Below are 15,884 nucleotides of genomic sequence, written 5' to 3'. Positions count from 1 at the left end.
TATTATTTTTTATTTTAAAAAAATAGCTAAAAGCATGATAAAATAAGAGTAACTCAGTCATTTTCATTTGCTTCTTTTATCGTTTTTCTCTTTTCCTTCTCTTTTTATCAAAAACTGAATGAAAAGTTTTCAGTCTGGTGCTTTGGTCTCAATTCTCGTTTTTTTTTTAAAGATCATTTTGTTTACAGAGACTTCATAGTTCATTTAGTTTTTTTTTAATTTCATTTTATTTTGAATATTTCAAACGTCTGCCAGTTCCAGTGTTTAAATGTTCATTGGAATTTAAAGCTTATTGATCTTTGAGAACATGTTCTGACCATTATTACCATTGTATCACTTCAAAATGGTATCAAAACAATATGACTCTCCTGTTTTGATACAGATTCTCTGTACAGCAGGCATGACATGTGAACAAAGTTGAATGTCAAGGCAGTTCACCTTCACGCTGTCTCAAGGTGATGTGCACATGGCTTTATGTCAAAATGACAGCTGAAGAAAGCCATCAGAAAACGACCTGCGACAGGGGCAGCTTGACTCATACCTTCAACATTCGACACACTCCGCTAAACCGCACAGTTTTCCTCCTGTTGAGTTTAGCAAGAATATTTCATCTATTATTTTTCACATATCTGATATCTACTTGTATTTATTAGCTTTGTGCCATGAGCACAGGGACATAAATAAATTTAGTTAGGTCATTTTTTGCCCAAGTATATTTTAATGTCATTTTTGGCAACTACCACTTTGTTTGTCCTCATTGGTTTTCAGTTTTGTTTTGCTTTTTTGTCACATTAAACTGTTTCAAATTATTTCATTTGCTGTGCAAAGAACAAACCTAGACCTTTGTATGTTTAAAAAACTGTTATTTGTTCCCATAAAAACGCTTAAACTTACTAAACAACAACCACTCCTGATTCTAGTCAGACCTGTAAAATAAAAAATAAAAAAATTCACTTGAAAAGAGTCTGTATGAAAATATTCTGAAAACTCACAAGATTTTAAAAAATTTAATGTTTTTGAGGTCATGCATCCATTACCTCTGGTATAACTATGCATCCTACTTTAAAAAAGAGAGAAAATAAAGGCTTTGGAGTGGCCCAATCAAAGTCCAGACTTGAATTTGATGGGAAATTCTGTGGCATGACTTTAAGCAGGAGGTTCTTGTCTGAAAAATCTCCAATCTGAGAGAATTAAAAGAACTGAGTCAAAATATCTGCATATTTATTGACAATTTTTATCAGAGGCACGTCGACATGCAACAGGAAGCAGCTGAAATCGCATCCACAACTTTAGAACTGCAGGAAAACCACTCAACGCACAGTCACACCAACAATGTATAAAACGCCATGTATAGATTTTGATTCAGTCATAGTGACATTTATCGACGCTTTAAGTTGTTTTCTGTTAAAAACTGTCAAAAACCTGCACTTCCACTTTAAAGCTAGACACAATTCTCCACCGCTTCATCCACCTCCTTCCTCTCCATCACGAATTTTAATCGCCTTACAAGCATGACATTAACCTTTCCATCCAACAAGCAGCCGTCACATCCTCTCATGTGTGACCTGTGATCTTTGGTGCTGGTGGTTAATTTGGGCGTAGCCGGGAGAGATCCCCCCCCAGTAGGTGGAGTTGGAATAGAACAACAAGGCCGGGGACGCGCTGCTTGGTGCGCACCTGGAGATTTGCGCTGAAGTGAAGCTAATATGCTTGAAATAACATGACCCGTGTAAGATTCAAACACCTGGGTCACCGGTGCAAAGCTGCTGGCCGCAGCACCTTGCCGAACCAGATACGGTTTTTGTCAGACCTTTTGAAGCTAAAAAAGGTGGTAAACTTATGTTCTATGGTTTTTCATCCGTTTTTCAATGCCTGTGCTTCCTCATCCTGATAATGGTTTCGCTGTGAGCAAAACCTGAATATGGATCGCAAACTGTGTGGCCATCTGGTGCAGTTCATCTCAGTTCTTGCTAAATATTTTCCTCAGACATTTGTCTCTCTGTCAGAAACATTTTTGTGGGGAACAAAAAAAAGGCGTTTATTTCTGATTTTGGTCAATGACTTACTTTTGAGAAACAGAAATGAACATTTTAAAATGAACTGGAACAGGGATGGCATCACCAAACAACAAGAATGTTAAGCTTCAACAGTTTGTTCAGTCATGCACCTGCATTGAAAACTATAAAGTTCTGTTTATTAGAAAGCTAATCGTTTTATTGACAAACATGAACCAGCTCAAAATGCCCCCCTCCCACTGAAAAGTCTACCCACATGTACCCAAGTTTAACAACAGTGGAAAAAAGAGTCGGCAACAAGATCACAAAGGCGGCCGTGGGTGTCGTTTGTTAGCATAAAGTTTCTTAGGTAAGAAAATGACATTTGGTGGTTTTTACTTATCCTTTAATTCAATGATGTCAGTTTATTAAAGACAAAAAACGGCTCTAAGATTAAATTAAAATCATAAATTAAATAATTTCATTATAATTACCAATTTTTTTAAAATCTCAGACTCTTTTCTTTTCAGTGTGAGATAAATAATTGAGTGAGAATTTATTTTCAACTAATTGAGGGAATTTTAGTTTCACAAATTGCTGTTTTGTTGTGAGTTGTCATCAAATGCTAGACATTAAGCTTTACAGTGGAACACCTGTTTGTGAGGTTTCCATATGATTTCTCTCAGACAACGTTTCTAATAACTTCGGTCAAGTGATAAATCACCATTTAATATTATATTTATGACTCAAATTGGACATAGGACGCTGGAATTCCTACTTAATTCAGAATAGCCCTTTTAGGATGTTTTATAAATAATGCCTTCACCCTTTGGCAACTATGCTTTGCTCTTGCCTGGCTTATTTTCACTCCCCACCCCCTTTAAAAAACCGATCCAGCAAACTTATGACCTTGTCCTTTTTAGATTAGTGTGATTTTTAGTAAATTATCTGGTAGCTATAAATGTTAATTTAGTTTTTGCTCAAAGCCAAGTAGAAACCCTAGAAATAACTTGTAACCATTTACGTAATAGTTACAAGGTTTATTTTAATTTAATCATATGCAAGCAAAAGCTACTAATAATCCCCTTTAAAGCTCATTATAACACTACAGACTGAGGTTGCAGCTCAGATAGAAACATGGCAGCTTCTTTACACGTTACTTGATGCTACTCCAGAAAAGCCATCACTACTGTTGCTCTGCAAGGTCACTCCTCCTAGGGGAGCGCAGTATGTGTACTATCTAATGGATGGGTTTGAAACTGAGTGAGCTGGCATCATTATGCAACTTTAATCCAACATGGTTGATCAATTCTTCCCAACACCCCCCCTGGGCAACTTTCCAACCTGTCTAACATGCAACAGAGAGCCAAGAGGTTCTTCATTAGGAGGGAGAGAGAAGTGGATTTGTCTCATTTCCATGATCCATCCCAGGGGTCTGACAGTACAACTGATGTTCCTGGAGACGCCCGATCAAAATGTAACAAAGCAAAGTTGGAAAGATCACCGAACATGGCATGACTGAATTAAACAGTTTTTAGTCAGAAAACAATTTTTCTATTCAAGCGGAGTAGAGATTCTGTTTACATTTTGTGACCGACAAGAGGAAAAGACTGTAAGCAAATTCATTTAAAACAATTCTATAAGGGTTTGATACTATCAAATTTAATCAGCTTTTAATTAAACTAAAATAGGTTTGCACATGCAACTTAAGCAACTTAAATTTCCAGTATTCAGTTAGTTTAGCTACGGGAATTTTTGTTAAAAAAATATTCCAGAATGGTTCAAAATAAAATTTTTCAAAAGCAGACTAGAATCGATTGAGCAATTTGAATGGATTCAGAACTGCCAGGACGAGGAGTTGTGACTCTCTAATCATTTTTTATGATTTTATGATTAGAGTATAAACTGAATGATTTCAGTTGATATTTTTACCTTTGTGTAAGTCAGCATGCTACCATTTGCTTTTTATGTTGCTGCTGCATGCCTGAATTTTCATGAACAGGATGCTCAGTGTTATCCGGACTTTTCTCCATCTTATGAAGAACCTTTTTCACAATATTCTTGAGATGACCCAGCGTAGTCCGCAGAACCAGCCTTCTTTAACAGGTTTTGTCTCAAAATTTCAAAAATAATCTCATTAGGCAAGATTTTTGCAGTCACAATTTTGTGAAGAAATTTTTACATTTCTAAAGTTTAAAGAAATGAGAAGTAAAAGTTAGTATTATTCGGTAGATTAAGAAGCACTTGTTATCCAGATTATTTTCATTACATCTACCTGCTGCTTTTCTCCATTTTTCATTAAAAAAGCCTGAACGCATCAATGCTCCAAAAGAGCTCTCATTACCTTTATTAGGTGGCAGAATGCAGTTATATAAACAGAAGAACCAATACACTGTTGCACAAGGAAAAAAAACAAAAGAACATATACACACGCAGGAAAACAAAATCCAATAAAGACACGTGCTTTCTGCAGGAAACGGATACCGACAACACTTCAAGATAAGTTCATGTTTGTAACTGCGGTGCTTCGCTATAACTCTGTAAAAACAGTGATTGACAGCTGCTGAATTTGTTGTTCATTTTCAGAAACACCATCAAATTATGTTGACGGGTAAAACTGAGAAGGCCAACAGGGCAACATGTCTCTAGAGGACATTTTATCTGATTGCATTAGTTAATGGTTTCTCTCTTCTAACCCTCCACTCATCCAGTCTCACTGTTATCTGTGGGGAAAAAAACACTACAAACACTAGTGTGGAGAACTGCAACACAAACACTTGTCACAGCACAAAAAAACAATTGTGTTTGGTACCTCAAATTATGATTATCTTAGTTAAATGAGAATTAAAAAAGAGTAACATTTCACCTAACAAGATGCAGCTATCTTGCTCCACTGTCTGCCTCTCATTCTCATTTTCCTCTAATAATCTTTTATTAGGAACCTTAAAATGTCATTCATCTGTGAGACAGAAAATAGTCCTGTGGGACACATTGGAAGTGACCAACGCCATGCTTTTCCACAAGGATGGATTCATTGATTTAAACTGGAACAATTTTTACAACCACATGTCGATGTGATGCTGCCTCCACCATGACTATGTTAATATGGTCAGAGCCCCTTTGCTGCCTAGTGTTGCATTATTTGTTAAAATATGTGTACATATCATTGTGTTTGTGCTGGTCAATCACATAAAATCTCAATCAATTCTTATTGTTCATCATATCTTATACTTTCTTGCCTTCTGTTGCAAGAAAACTGTTTGCTTCTCTACTTCCCGCCCTAGGTTAGCACCACAACGTTTGGAGGGTTTTGGCACTTTCAGGCTAGCAAAGTAAATAATAAACTGCTATTAGCATATAGCCTGGTGAGATGAACATTTTAATTATAAAAGGATTGTCTTTTCACATCTGACAACCAATCATTCTCTAGTTATTAAAAAAGCACAATGGTGATTCTTCAGCTGCATTTCTTTTTTGTTATCGTGGATTTACATAATGTACTACTTTGCTACATTTCCTACTGTGGGACTGGATTCTTCAAAAAAACAAAAAGGTACATTAAGTATTCAGTTGAGGTTCCATCTGACTCGTTACGAAGCTATTCAATCAATTTTTTGTCTTCTGTGTTACAGATAATAGCTCTAATTAAACTCACACCATCATAGTACATGTTTTATTAATTAAAGGCAACTGATTTGCAGTCACAGCTCCCGTCATCTAACTGGTGGGTAGGTATAGTGAAAGAAGCTCCTGAGTTTCTCCAGGACAATAAAGAAACAGAAATGCCGAGGCAGTTTAGAGAGGCAGCACTGCCATGCACCAATGATCAGCAGCAGCAGTAGATGGTAATTGAACCAAGCAAATGTCAAACTGGATTTCAAGAAGAGATCAAGACAGGCCCAGTAAACCAATTCTCCAGCTGCAGGTCAGTAAGGAAGAAAAAAAAGAAGAAAAAAAAGACTGACAGCTTATCTGCTGATTTATCTGCATGTGAACGAAGCAAAGAGTCTCTATGACTGACTGATAGTTAAATGAAAACAGGGAGCTCTCCTGTTTGGGTTTAGACTCACTTTTTAAAGTTATGCTACAGAGCTGTCTGCATGTGTTCAGATATGAAACAACGCTGTATTGGTTTGGTGCATGTACTGAAATGACAAGGCTTAAAAATTTTCAGTATGCATAAGTGCACCGCTACATACATAAAAACACAAAACGACTCCAAATGTTCCTGGATTAGCATTAAAAAATGTCAGTTTGTTGTAAGATTTTTAGAATATCACAAACTTAAAAGCATATATTATTTCATAGAGCAAGTTTATGTAAACAGTAGTCATAGACCTTGAAGTTGATTGTTTTTTATGTATTTTGCTGCTAAAAAACAAAAAATAGAACTTCTCTTATTTCCTCGCTGTGACTTTCATTGCCTTTTTGTTTGAAAATCATTAACATGAGATCCACCAAGTCAAGCTGAATCATGAGTGTTTTCCCAGTTGGAGTAGCAAAGGCTCCAAGTGTCTTCACAATAATTAGGAGGAAGCCAGCCTCATCACAACTGTTTGACTAACAAGGTGACAAATTCTAATAAAGAACAAAGAAATTATTTGCTGAAGTAAAGTGTCAAAATGAAAAATCTTTGCTGTGTCGGGATGTATATACGTCAGCTATGGGGTTTTTTTTGGCAGGGTATAAAAGTGGATTAGAGATTATTACTCTGCTCAAAGAGAATTGACAAAGAGCCACGCATTCAAACAAACACGCACGCGCACGTACCATACCAGCAGGAGACTTAACGGTTCATCCTGTCAAGAGGGGACTTCTGTTTCTAGTTTGTTGAAACAGTAAAAACCCATAATAAAATTTACTTTAAAACTCTATTACCAACCCAGCTAGCATTGAATGTTTGGAGCATGTCCGCTGAACGTCTGCCGAACGTCCGGCGATAACGATTGATCGACGTCCTCCCGACGTCCGGCGGACGTTTGGGAGGACGTTTCCGGACTCAAAATTGTCCACCATTAGACTTTCGGCGGACTGTCAGTTTAATGTCCACCGAGTACCTTCAGCGGACTTTTGCATCGCATTTTATTCAAAAAGAAAAAGCTATATAATGGTTATGCTAGGTCCGTGGAAATGCTAGCATAGCAGCAATTTTGTTGGAATGCAAGGTTTTCATGAGCAAAAGTTGTCTTCCATTACCATGGGATATTAATCCAATATTGTAACAAATTGTAGAAGAAAAGCCAAGCTGGCCCCACAATTACGGTTTTCACATGGAACAGTTGTCTTCCGTTTACAACACATTTAAATCGAATGTAATAAATTGTAAAATTGATGACAACCACTTAAAAACATTTGGCAAAGAATGTATTAATTTTATAGTATTAACAATAAAGACTACCCACAACAAAATATGATAATCACATTTATTTATGCATATGTACCAAAATGACATGAAACCTTCTTAGAACAAAGTAAAACAGCACAGTATACATTTTAATACAATGAGTTTTTATAAGACATTCACAATAATAAAAAATCAAAGCAAAGTCAGCATTTAAGAACCATCCAGTGCTTAAAAATATAATTTTAAAAGAAATATTTACACCAGAACTGATTATATGAGCGTTGACACATGCACAAAATAATAATAATAAAAAAAAAAAAACCAGACAACCCTGAGCCTTCTTAAAACTGTTTTGGTGTTCTGTATCCGACCCTTGGTTCTTTGGTATAGCCCCTGAAAAACAGACAAAATATATATTTTAAACTGAGATGTGTACAGAGAAATATTTCATGGTTTTATGAAACAAAACGTTTCATTGGCTACAAAGAAACATGCATAACAAAGTCCAGCTATAGGATAATAAACAACAATTCACAATTTTAGACTGAACGGCACATGAGAATCTGCGACAGACTGGCGACCTGTCCAGGGTGACCCCGCCTCTCACCCAGAACGTTAGCTGGAGAGGCACCAGCAACCCTCCTGACCCCACTAAGGGACAAAGGTGTATAGAAAATGGATGGATGCGATTATACTTACTAAATATTTCAGTCATCAAGAGCTGGCGACCAGAAAGACTTCTCTTCTCTCTCCACCCAGTCTGAATAGATCTCTGCTGCTCTGGTTGGTGGTTTGAGAGGATTTTGGATAAAATGCTGCAGGCAGCAGATCAGGTCCCTCGGAGATCCAGCTAAAAAAGTAACAGAGAATTTAAAAGTTAATATTTAAACAGTACTGCACCTGACAGAAGGAAAGAATAACGTGAAGAGAAAGGCTAATTATGTTTTCAAAAAATTATACATACTATTTATTTCTAAACAGCTCCTGATTCCAGTTTTTGGTTCAGGACTTCTAATTTCTCTGCAGTCGAGGCTGGAAGGCCGAGCTCATCCAGTGAGTCCATCTCTTCAGCAGAACCAGTGACTATAAATAATCTATAAATAATTCAATTAAAAGTATGATACACAAAGTGTAGTTACTGTTTTTACATGTTGGTTACATTTACCTGATAGAGGAATTTCCAGTTGAAGGGAGTCGGTTAGTGGAGTTACTGGTTGGACTAAACAGCTACAGGTGAACAGAGAGCAGCTGGTGGATGAGATGGTGAAGGTGGAGAACATGTGTGAGGCTGTGGCTGCTGGTCATGGGGGAAATTCTCTGGATCTGTGACTTTTCCTCAGAATCTGAATAGATCCGAGTTCACCTGTAACAAAAACATTTAATTAGAAACCTGCATAAACATCAGTGTGATTTATTTAATTAATCAGAGTTTTGTCCAATAATACTTGATTGTCATGTATTTCTAAGTGGTCTGTAATACTGTAGTAACTCCTAATCACATTGAAACAACATAAAGGGATCAAACTGAAGGAAACCATGAACAGCTCTCCGTCTCTCTCTCTCTTTTTGCAGCTAATAATCCTAATTACTGACTTACAAAAACTTTTTATCTGATCCTCCTGGGCTTCTTCTTTGAGGTCTGACACCTTCAGCCAGGCGACATTTCTATCTTACTTTCAAGTTGTCGCCTGAAATTACATATGAGAAAAAACAATCATTACTTTAATAAAATATATTAAAGGAAACATTCAAACACAATAATGTCCATTAAGAAAAAGTATGACCAACTCTGAGTGACCTCTTCATCTGAAAAAGTGTCTTCAGTCAGAGGCTGTAACAGACTGCTACAGGAGGTCCTTCCTGCTCACAGCCATCAGCGTCAACAACTCTTTGAAGGACCTTGCAATAATAAGACAAATATTAGATCCAACTGGCAATTTAACTAACACTGAATTAAGCAGAACATCAGCCAGTAGTTTGTGCTGCGATACCAACGGATGTTGTGCTATTAATATGTCCAGCTGCATATTATTTTGTAGTTGATGATCCAGAGAGTAGGAAAAGACAGACACTGTTTATAGTAGCTCAGGATAAACCACAGGCTCAACAACAACATGATATTATGGATCAGACTGAACATTTAGATTTTTTGTTCATCCACAAGAAACCATGAACTAATTTACAGAAACTAGACAACTTCAGTGCTTACTGGTTCTCTAGATTCTGCCATCAGAGTCCACCTATGGATTAAAAAGAAATTATTAAATTCAAAAATATTTAACTGTTCCCAAAGGAAAATTAAATGGTGTAACTTCCATTACCAGCTGCCTCTTCTCATGGCTGTGTTGGAAAATGTCAGTAAGCTTTGCACATTTGGCAATACAAAGTATTAATGCTAGAGGTGTGCCAATCTATCGGCCACCGATCATAATTGGCCGATTTCCATGAAAAAGTGTATGATCGGTGATTGCCGATCACAGTCTCTTGTTGTCGATCACACAAACCGATCACCTGCATCTCATTTCGCAGCCTTCCTGTGCAGCTGGTCTCCCCTTTCCTTCACACTGCGCAAGCACGCAGCAACAAATCCTAAGCGATGTGGAACTATAACGCACTGAGTGAATGGGGAAGTTAAACAAATAACCCGCAAAATTATTTAAGTCTTCGAGCTGCAGTGTAAGATGCTGGTTCTGTTCTCGCTGTTGAACCGCTGCTCCGCGCTACAGGTAGTAATATTTCACAGACGGAGCGCCGCTTCTGCTCCACCTGGTAGTGACTCTCACACCGAACCCTTGTTTGAAGCTGCAGCATATAACTTAAAAATAAAATACATTTTACATAGGTATTAAAACTTTCACTGTCCTAACATGAGACAGATAATCTCTGAAAAAATAATCGATCTCCTCTGCCTCCTTCCTGTTCTGCATAATTACTCAGCTCAGTCAGAAACAGCCACTCAGAACTAGCAGTAATCAGCTAGCCGCCATGCTATCAGGAAGTTTTCATTCAGTAACTCGGGATTGTTTAATCTAATGGAACCTGTATTTGCCTTTGAATGTTAAGTTTTATACTTAAATTTTTTGGCAATGTTGAGAGGTTTTATTTTGACTTTTTGCATTATTTAGCCTCTTCAGAGCCTTCATATGTTTTCAGTCTGTTAAAGATAGTATACAGATTGTACCGATAGCAGTACAATTTGCACAATGCCTGTTTTGTTGAGTTTTCTTCTTGGAAAAAGTTATTAAAAACAAGTTTTTGTCTAAATTAAGGTGAATTCATGGTTCCTTTTTCCACATAATGTAACCGGTAGTGTTTATGATTAAAAAAATAATTATGTGATCGGTCCTCATGGGTGATCGGAATCGGCAGGAAAAAACCTGATCGGCACATCTCTAATTAATGCATTTATTTTCTTTAATCTGGTTTTTTAAAAAGGACAATGTAGAACTCAAGTTTATAAATGTTATTTTATGCGCTGAAAAAGTTAATTTGCATTCAGCTTTACTCGTTGCCAGCAGCTAAACTTCTGAGTAGTAGACATGCGGACTGACGCCATGATGTTTTTCCTACAACCCTCAGTGTATGAACAAAGCGGTCTGTCCACGAACTCTCCTGATTACCTGCTTACCAGTTATGTTGACTCTCTGGCTCAGGACAAGTAACATTAAGGGAAAAAAGAGCAGGACACTTAATGTAGATAAATATTTCTGGTCGAGTCAAACTTTATAATAGAGGTTGAGAAGTCATGAGATAATGGCGCCACATGCTCAAAACTAGTGATGGGCTATTTGAATCCAGGCTTCGAGGCTTGTACCGAGTAAAAAGGGGGCGTGTCCGATGAAACCCCGCTTCGAGGTTTGTGTCGTCTTGCTGAAAACCACGTGACTGGCAACAAACGACGCCTCGCATTGCATGGGTCACATGACTGCTTCATTTTGCGTGTCGATTTTCAAAACAAAAGCGCGACGAGCCATGCTGCTTCATGGGTTGTCCATTTTTTCTCGCATCAGAGGAGAATATTTGTCTTCAGTGGCCAAAATAAAATGAACATTGACCAACATATTTGATGTGTATTGATGATGGCACTCATCAAAATGTAATGTCTGTTACCGCTTTTCTCAATTGTAGATTGTGTTATTTATAACTATATTTTTGTGATTTTATGATGTAAATCTTTTTGAACTGCATTGTTGCTGAAATGTGCTACACAAAAACTTGATTGTCTGAAATGGAGCCAGCAAGAGGAAAATCTCTGACATCTGGGAATACTTTGAGATCATCCTCACAATAAAATTCTTCAAATAATAATTAACCCCTCCACCTCCCAATTTCTCACCTTCTGCAAAGTTCCACTATTATTTGTAGTCTGATTAGCAAAGATATATCAGTCTTGCACAGCAGATTTAATGGTGTTGCAGAACTAAAATTCAACATCTACCCAAATATAAGGGATCAGAGCCAATTATAAATTCAAGAAAAAGTGAACGCCCCAACAGGCACAGCACTCCCAAGACACTAAAACATCAAATGTCTTTATTGTCAAATCAGTCTGACATAAAAGAAAACCCAACACAACCACTGACGTTCAACATATACCAGGATTAGATTGGCTACAAATCATTTTAATAATTAAAACATATGACAATTAAATATGGTTTCATTGATTCTCCTGTTACTAAATATGAGTTTGATGAAAACTTTGTGACAATATTGCATTTACAAATTTTTGGAAGTATGATCCAACTGAGTGACAAAGCTATTAGTTTCACCAGCAAATGTCACTAGTGAGTCATGAATGAAGCATCGAGTTATGAACCTTTTTGCAAAGCAAAGGGCTGGAAAGGTTCATTGCTTCATGAGGCTTCATTTGCCCACCACTACTCAAAACGAAGGAGGACGAAGCTTAGCGTGATACAAACGCACACAAAAGGCATAAGCAACAAGTTATGTGGCTTTTTACGCCTTCACCACGTGCCTGGTCAAAATATGACAGAAATAAGTATGGAAACTAATAACTTACCGAACAAGGTAGATCCCATCACTTGCGTTGCTTTTTAACTGCAGAAATCAGAGTTGGGAAGTGACGTCACTCTGCAGAAAATTCATATTTTCCAAATGGAAGTACATCTTGGACTTTTATTTAAGTATTACTCTCCTTTGAGGTACGTTTAACATTACGTTTGAATAAATGCAACGTAGATTATGCAGGAAAGGAATGGAGAAAAATCGGACTTATAACCATTATTTGAATTGCGAGGATAATATTTGGCCGGGCATAGAGTCCCCTACTGGCTAAATAAGGTATTAAAGCAAGTAACCATTTTTAAACGACACACGGACGAACAGATTACTTTCAGACAACATCCAGACTCGTTTTAAACGTTCAAACAACATTCTGAAGTATGCACTTTGTATAAGAAGTGAAAAATAAAAATTTGATAAATAATAACAGCCAGGAAAGTTTTAAAGATATAAAAACTAAATCAAGTGAAATGACAGCAAAAAAAAGAAAATTAATTGGGAACAAATGTTCAGAGTGAATGTTCAGACAACGTTTGCTGAACGTCAGGTCCGAACATTCAACGTTCGACTTTCAGACTACGTTCACGGATGTGCTGGGAAAATCATAAATTTCTTAAAATTTCTCAACTGAAGAATTGACTTAATCATTTTTAAAGAAATTGCCAAGAGGGGACCTAGATCTCTGAGCGACGTTTACCTTACAAAGAGCCTTACCTTTACATAATGAAGTAGAACTGACTACCCATTTTTTACCTAATGGAGAAAAATCGGACTTATAACCATTATTTGAATTGCGAGGATAATATTTGGCTGGGCATAGGGTCCCCTACTGGCTAAATAAGGTATTGAAGCAAGTAACCATTTTTAAACGACACACGGACGAACAGATGACTTTCTGGGTTTACTTACTACAATAAATTACTTTAACTCTTAAGAAATTTATGATTTAACTGGGTGATGTTGTGTAATTCTTTTCAATACAAATATTACCCCAAAAAAGTGAAATTATGGCCGTCATTGAAAATGAATAATATTTTGAATACCATTTAATGATGGTATGAATTAATAACAAGGTCTGCAGTATCAACAAAAAATATTTTTTTTAATATGAATTTTGTCTCTTAAGGTGGTACGTTGCTCCCCTCGATTTCCATTTCAAAGTACAGGTCCCCACTTGGTCTGTATAGAACGACAAGGGTCCACTGTTGGATGGTGGAGAACGAAACAGGTCCCCTCAGATAGGATGGAGCGACATACACACTCCAGGATGGGTGGATAAAGAAGAAATTAACAGAATTATTTTTTAAGACAAAAAATATGTAAGGTGAATCAAAACAACTTAAGGTGAACTATTTCAGATGATATAAACTACAGATCCTAACATTTGTCAGACATGTTTCCTCAGCATGGAAAAGTTAAATGGTAAATGGACTGACATTCCAATAGCGAAGGGATCTGAAGCACATAGTGGTCAGAATAAAGAGTAAAAAAGTTATTTAGAGAGCACATTTTTTAAATACAAATTTACAACAGCCCATGTCAAACCTAATACAGAAAATAAAAGGTCAGAACTTGGTCTGTATAGAACGACCCAAGTCCCCTCTTGGATAGCATGGAGCGACATACACACTCCAGATAAATAAGAAAATGGCCTTGTATCAAATATCTTTACTTCTGAACTTCTTAATGAAGTAGGAATGAACAGAAAGACACTTAAAAAGTAGGATTTGAATCTGGTGGAAAATAAGTTTCTCCAATGATGAGATTCTTGTTCATTGAGACACAGACACCCAAGGAGAGACACAGACAAAGAGACACAGACACAGAGAGACACAGACAGAGAGAGAGACAGACAGACAAAGAGAAAGACAGACAGACACAGAGACAGACGGACATAAATATGTGTCTATATTTTTTTAGTTCCAGTCCATGTCAAAGGCATTACAGGAAAACTAAAGGTCCCCACTTGGTGTGTAAAGAACGACAAGTCCGCTCTTGGATAGGATGGAGCGACATACACACGCCAGAAAAATAAGAAAATGGCCTTTTATTAAATATGTTGACTTCTGAACTTCTTAATGAAGTAGGAATGGACAGAAAGGCGCATAAAAAGTAGGATTTGAATCTGGTGGACAAAAAGTTTCTCCAATGATGAGATTCTTGTTCATTGAGACACAGACACATACACACAGACAGACAGACAGACAGACACATACAGACACAGACAAACAGACAGACGGACACAGAGACACAGACAGACAGAGATACAAACATAGACAGAGAAACAGAAAGACACAGACATAGACAGACACAGAGACACAGAAGGACTCAGAGACATAGAAATAGACAGAGACATAGACACAGATCGACAAAGACAGAGACATAGACAGAAAGACACAGAGAGACAGACATAGACGGACACAGAGACGTAGACAGACAGACACAGAGACATAGATGGGAACAGAGACAAAGACAGACACAGACATAAAGAAACAGAGACAGACAGACAGACATAGACAGACACAGAGACACAGACAGACACAGAGACAGACACAAAGACAGACAAAGAGGCACAGACAGAAAAACAGACAGACACAGAGACACAGACATAGATGGACACAGAGACACAGACAGACACAGAGACAGACACAAAGAGAGACACAGAGGCACAGACAGAAAAACAGACAGACACAGAGACACAGACATAGATGAACACAGAGAGACAGACAGAGACAGACAGACAGACAAAGAGACATAGACAGACACAAAGACATAGACAGACACAGAGACACAAAAATAGATGGACACCGAGACAGACAGACTGACACAGAGACAGACAGACAGAGACACAAACATTGACGGAGACAGAGAAAAAGAAAGACACAGACATAGACAGACACAGAGACACAGAAATAGACAGACACAGAGACACAGAGACAAACACAGAGACACAGATATAGACGGACACAGAGACGTAGACAGACAGACAGATACAGAGACGTAGACATAGATGGAAACAGAGACACAGACAGACGGACACAGAGACACAGACAGACAGACACAGACATAAAGAAACAGACACAGAGACAGACACAGACATAGACAGACACAGAGACACAGACAGACACAGAGACAGACACAGAGGCACAGACAGAAAAACAGACAGACACAGACATAGATGGACACAGAGACAAAGACAGACAGACAGACAGACAGACAGACAGACACAGAGACACAAACAGAAAAGGACAGACAGAAACAGACAGAAAAACAGACACAGACACACAGAGACAAACACAGAGACAGAGGCACAGACAGACACAGAGACACAGACAGAGACAGAGAAACAGACACACATAGACGGAAACAGAGACATAAATAAACAGACAGAAAGACATCGACAGACACAGAGACACAGAGATACAGACAGAAACAAAGACACAGACATAGACGGACACAGAGACAGACACGGAGACAAAGACAATGAAAGAGACACAGAAAGACAGAGACAAACATAGACGGAC

At 37.6% G+C, this 15,884-nt stretch overlaps 1 protein-coding gene and 1 long non-coding RNA gene across 7 annotated transcripts in view; both read right to left on the bottom strand.

Moving 5' to 3' along the window:
• nav3 (neuron navigator 3) overlaps positions 1 to 15,884 on the bottom strand; it is a 381,588-nt gene that overhangs the window by 229,102 nt on the left and 136,602 nt on the right. The gene's annotated exons all lie outside the window — the stretch shown is intronic.
• On the bottom strand, positions 7,404 to 14,116 carry LOC103459614 (uncharacterized). The gene is made up of 6 exons (XR_014086063.1): positions 9,137 to 14,116; positions 8,936 to 9,026; positions 8,504 to 8,701; positions 8,303 to 8,432; positions 8,038 to 8,188; positions 7,404 to 7,731 (listed from the first exon to the last, which is right to left on the bottom strand). It is a non-coding gene; the product is annotated as an uncharacterized LOC103459614 (long non-coding RNA).

Source organism: Poecilia reticulata, chromosome 23 (genome assembly GCF_904066995.2).
Source record: "Poecilia reticulata chromosome 23, P_reticulata-male-v2, whole genome shotgun sequence".
Classification (NCBI taxonomy): domain Eukaryota; kingdom Metazoa; phylum Chordata; class Actinopteri; order Cyprinodontiformes; family Poeciliidae; genus Poecilia; species Poecilia reticulata.
The sequence above is the reverse complement of the archived record's forward strand: the minus strand, read 5'-3'. Positions and strand labels throughout refer to the sequence as shown.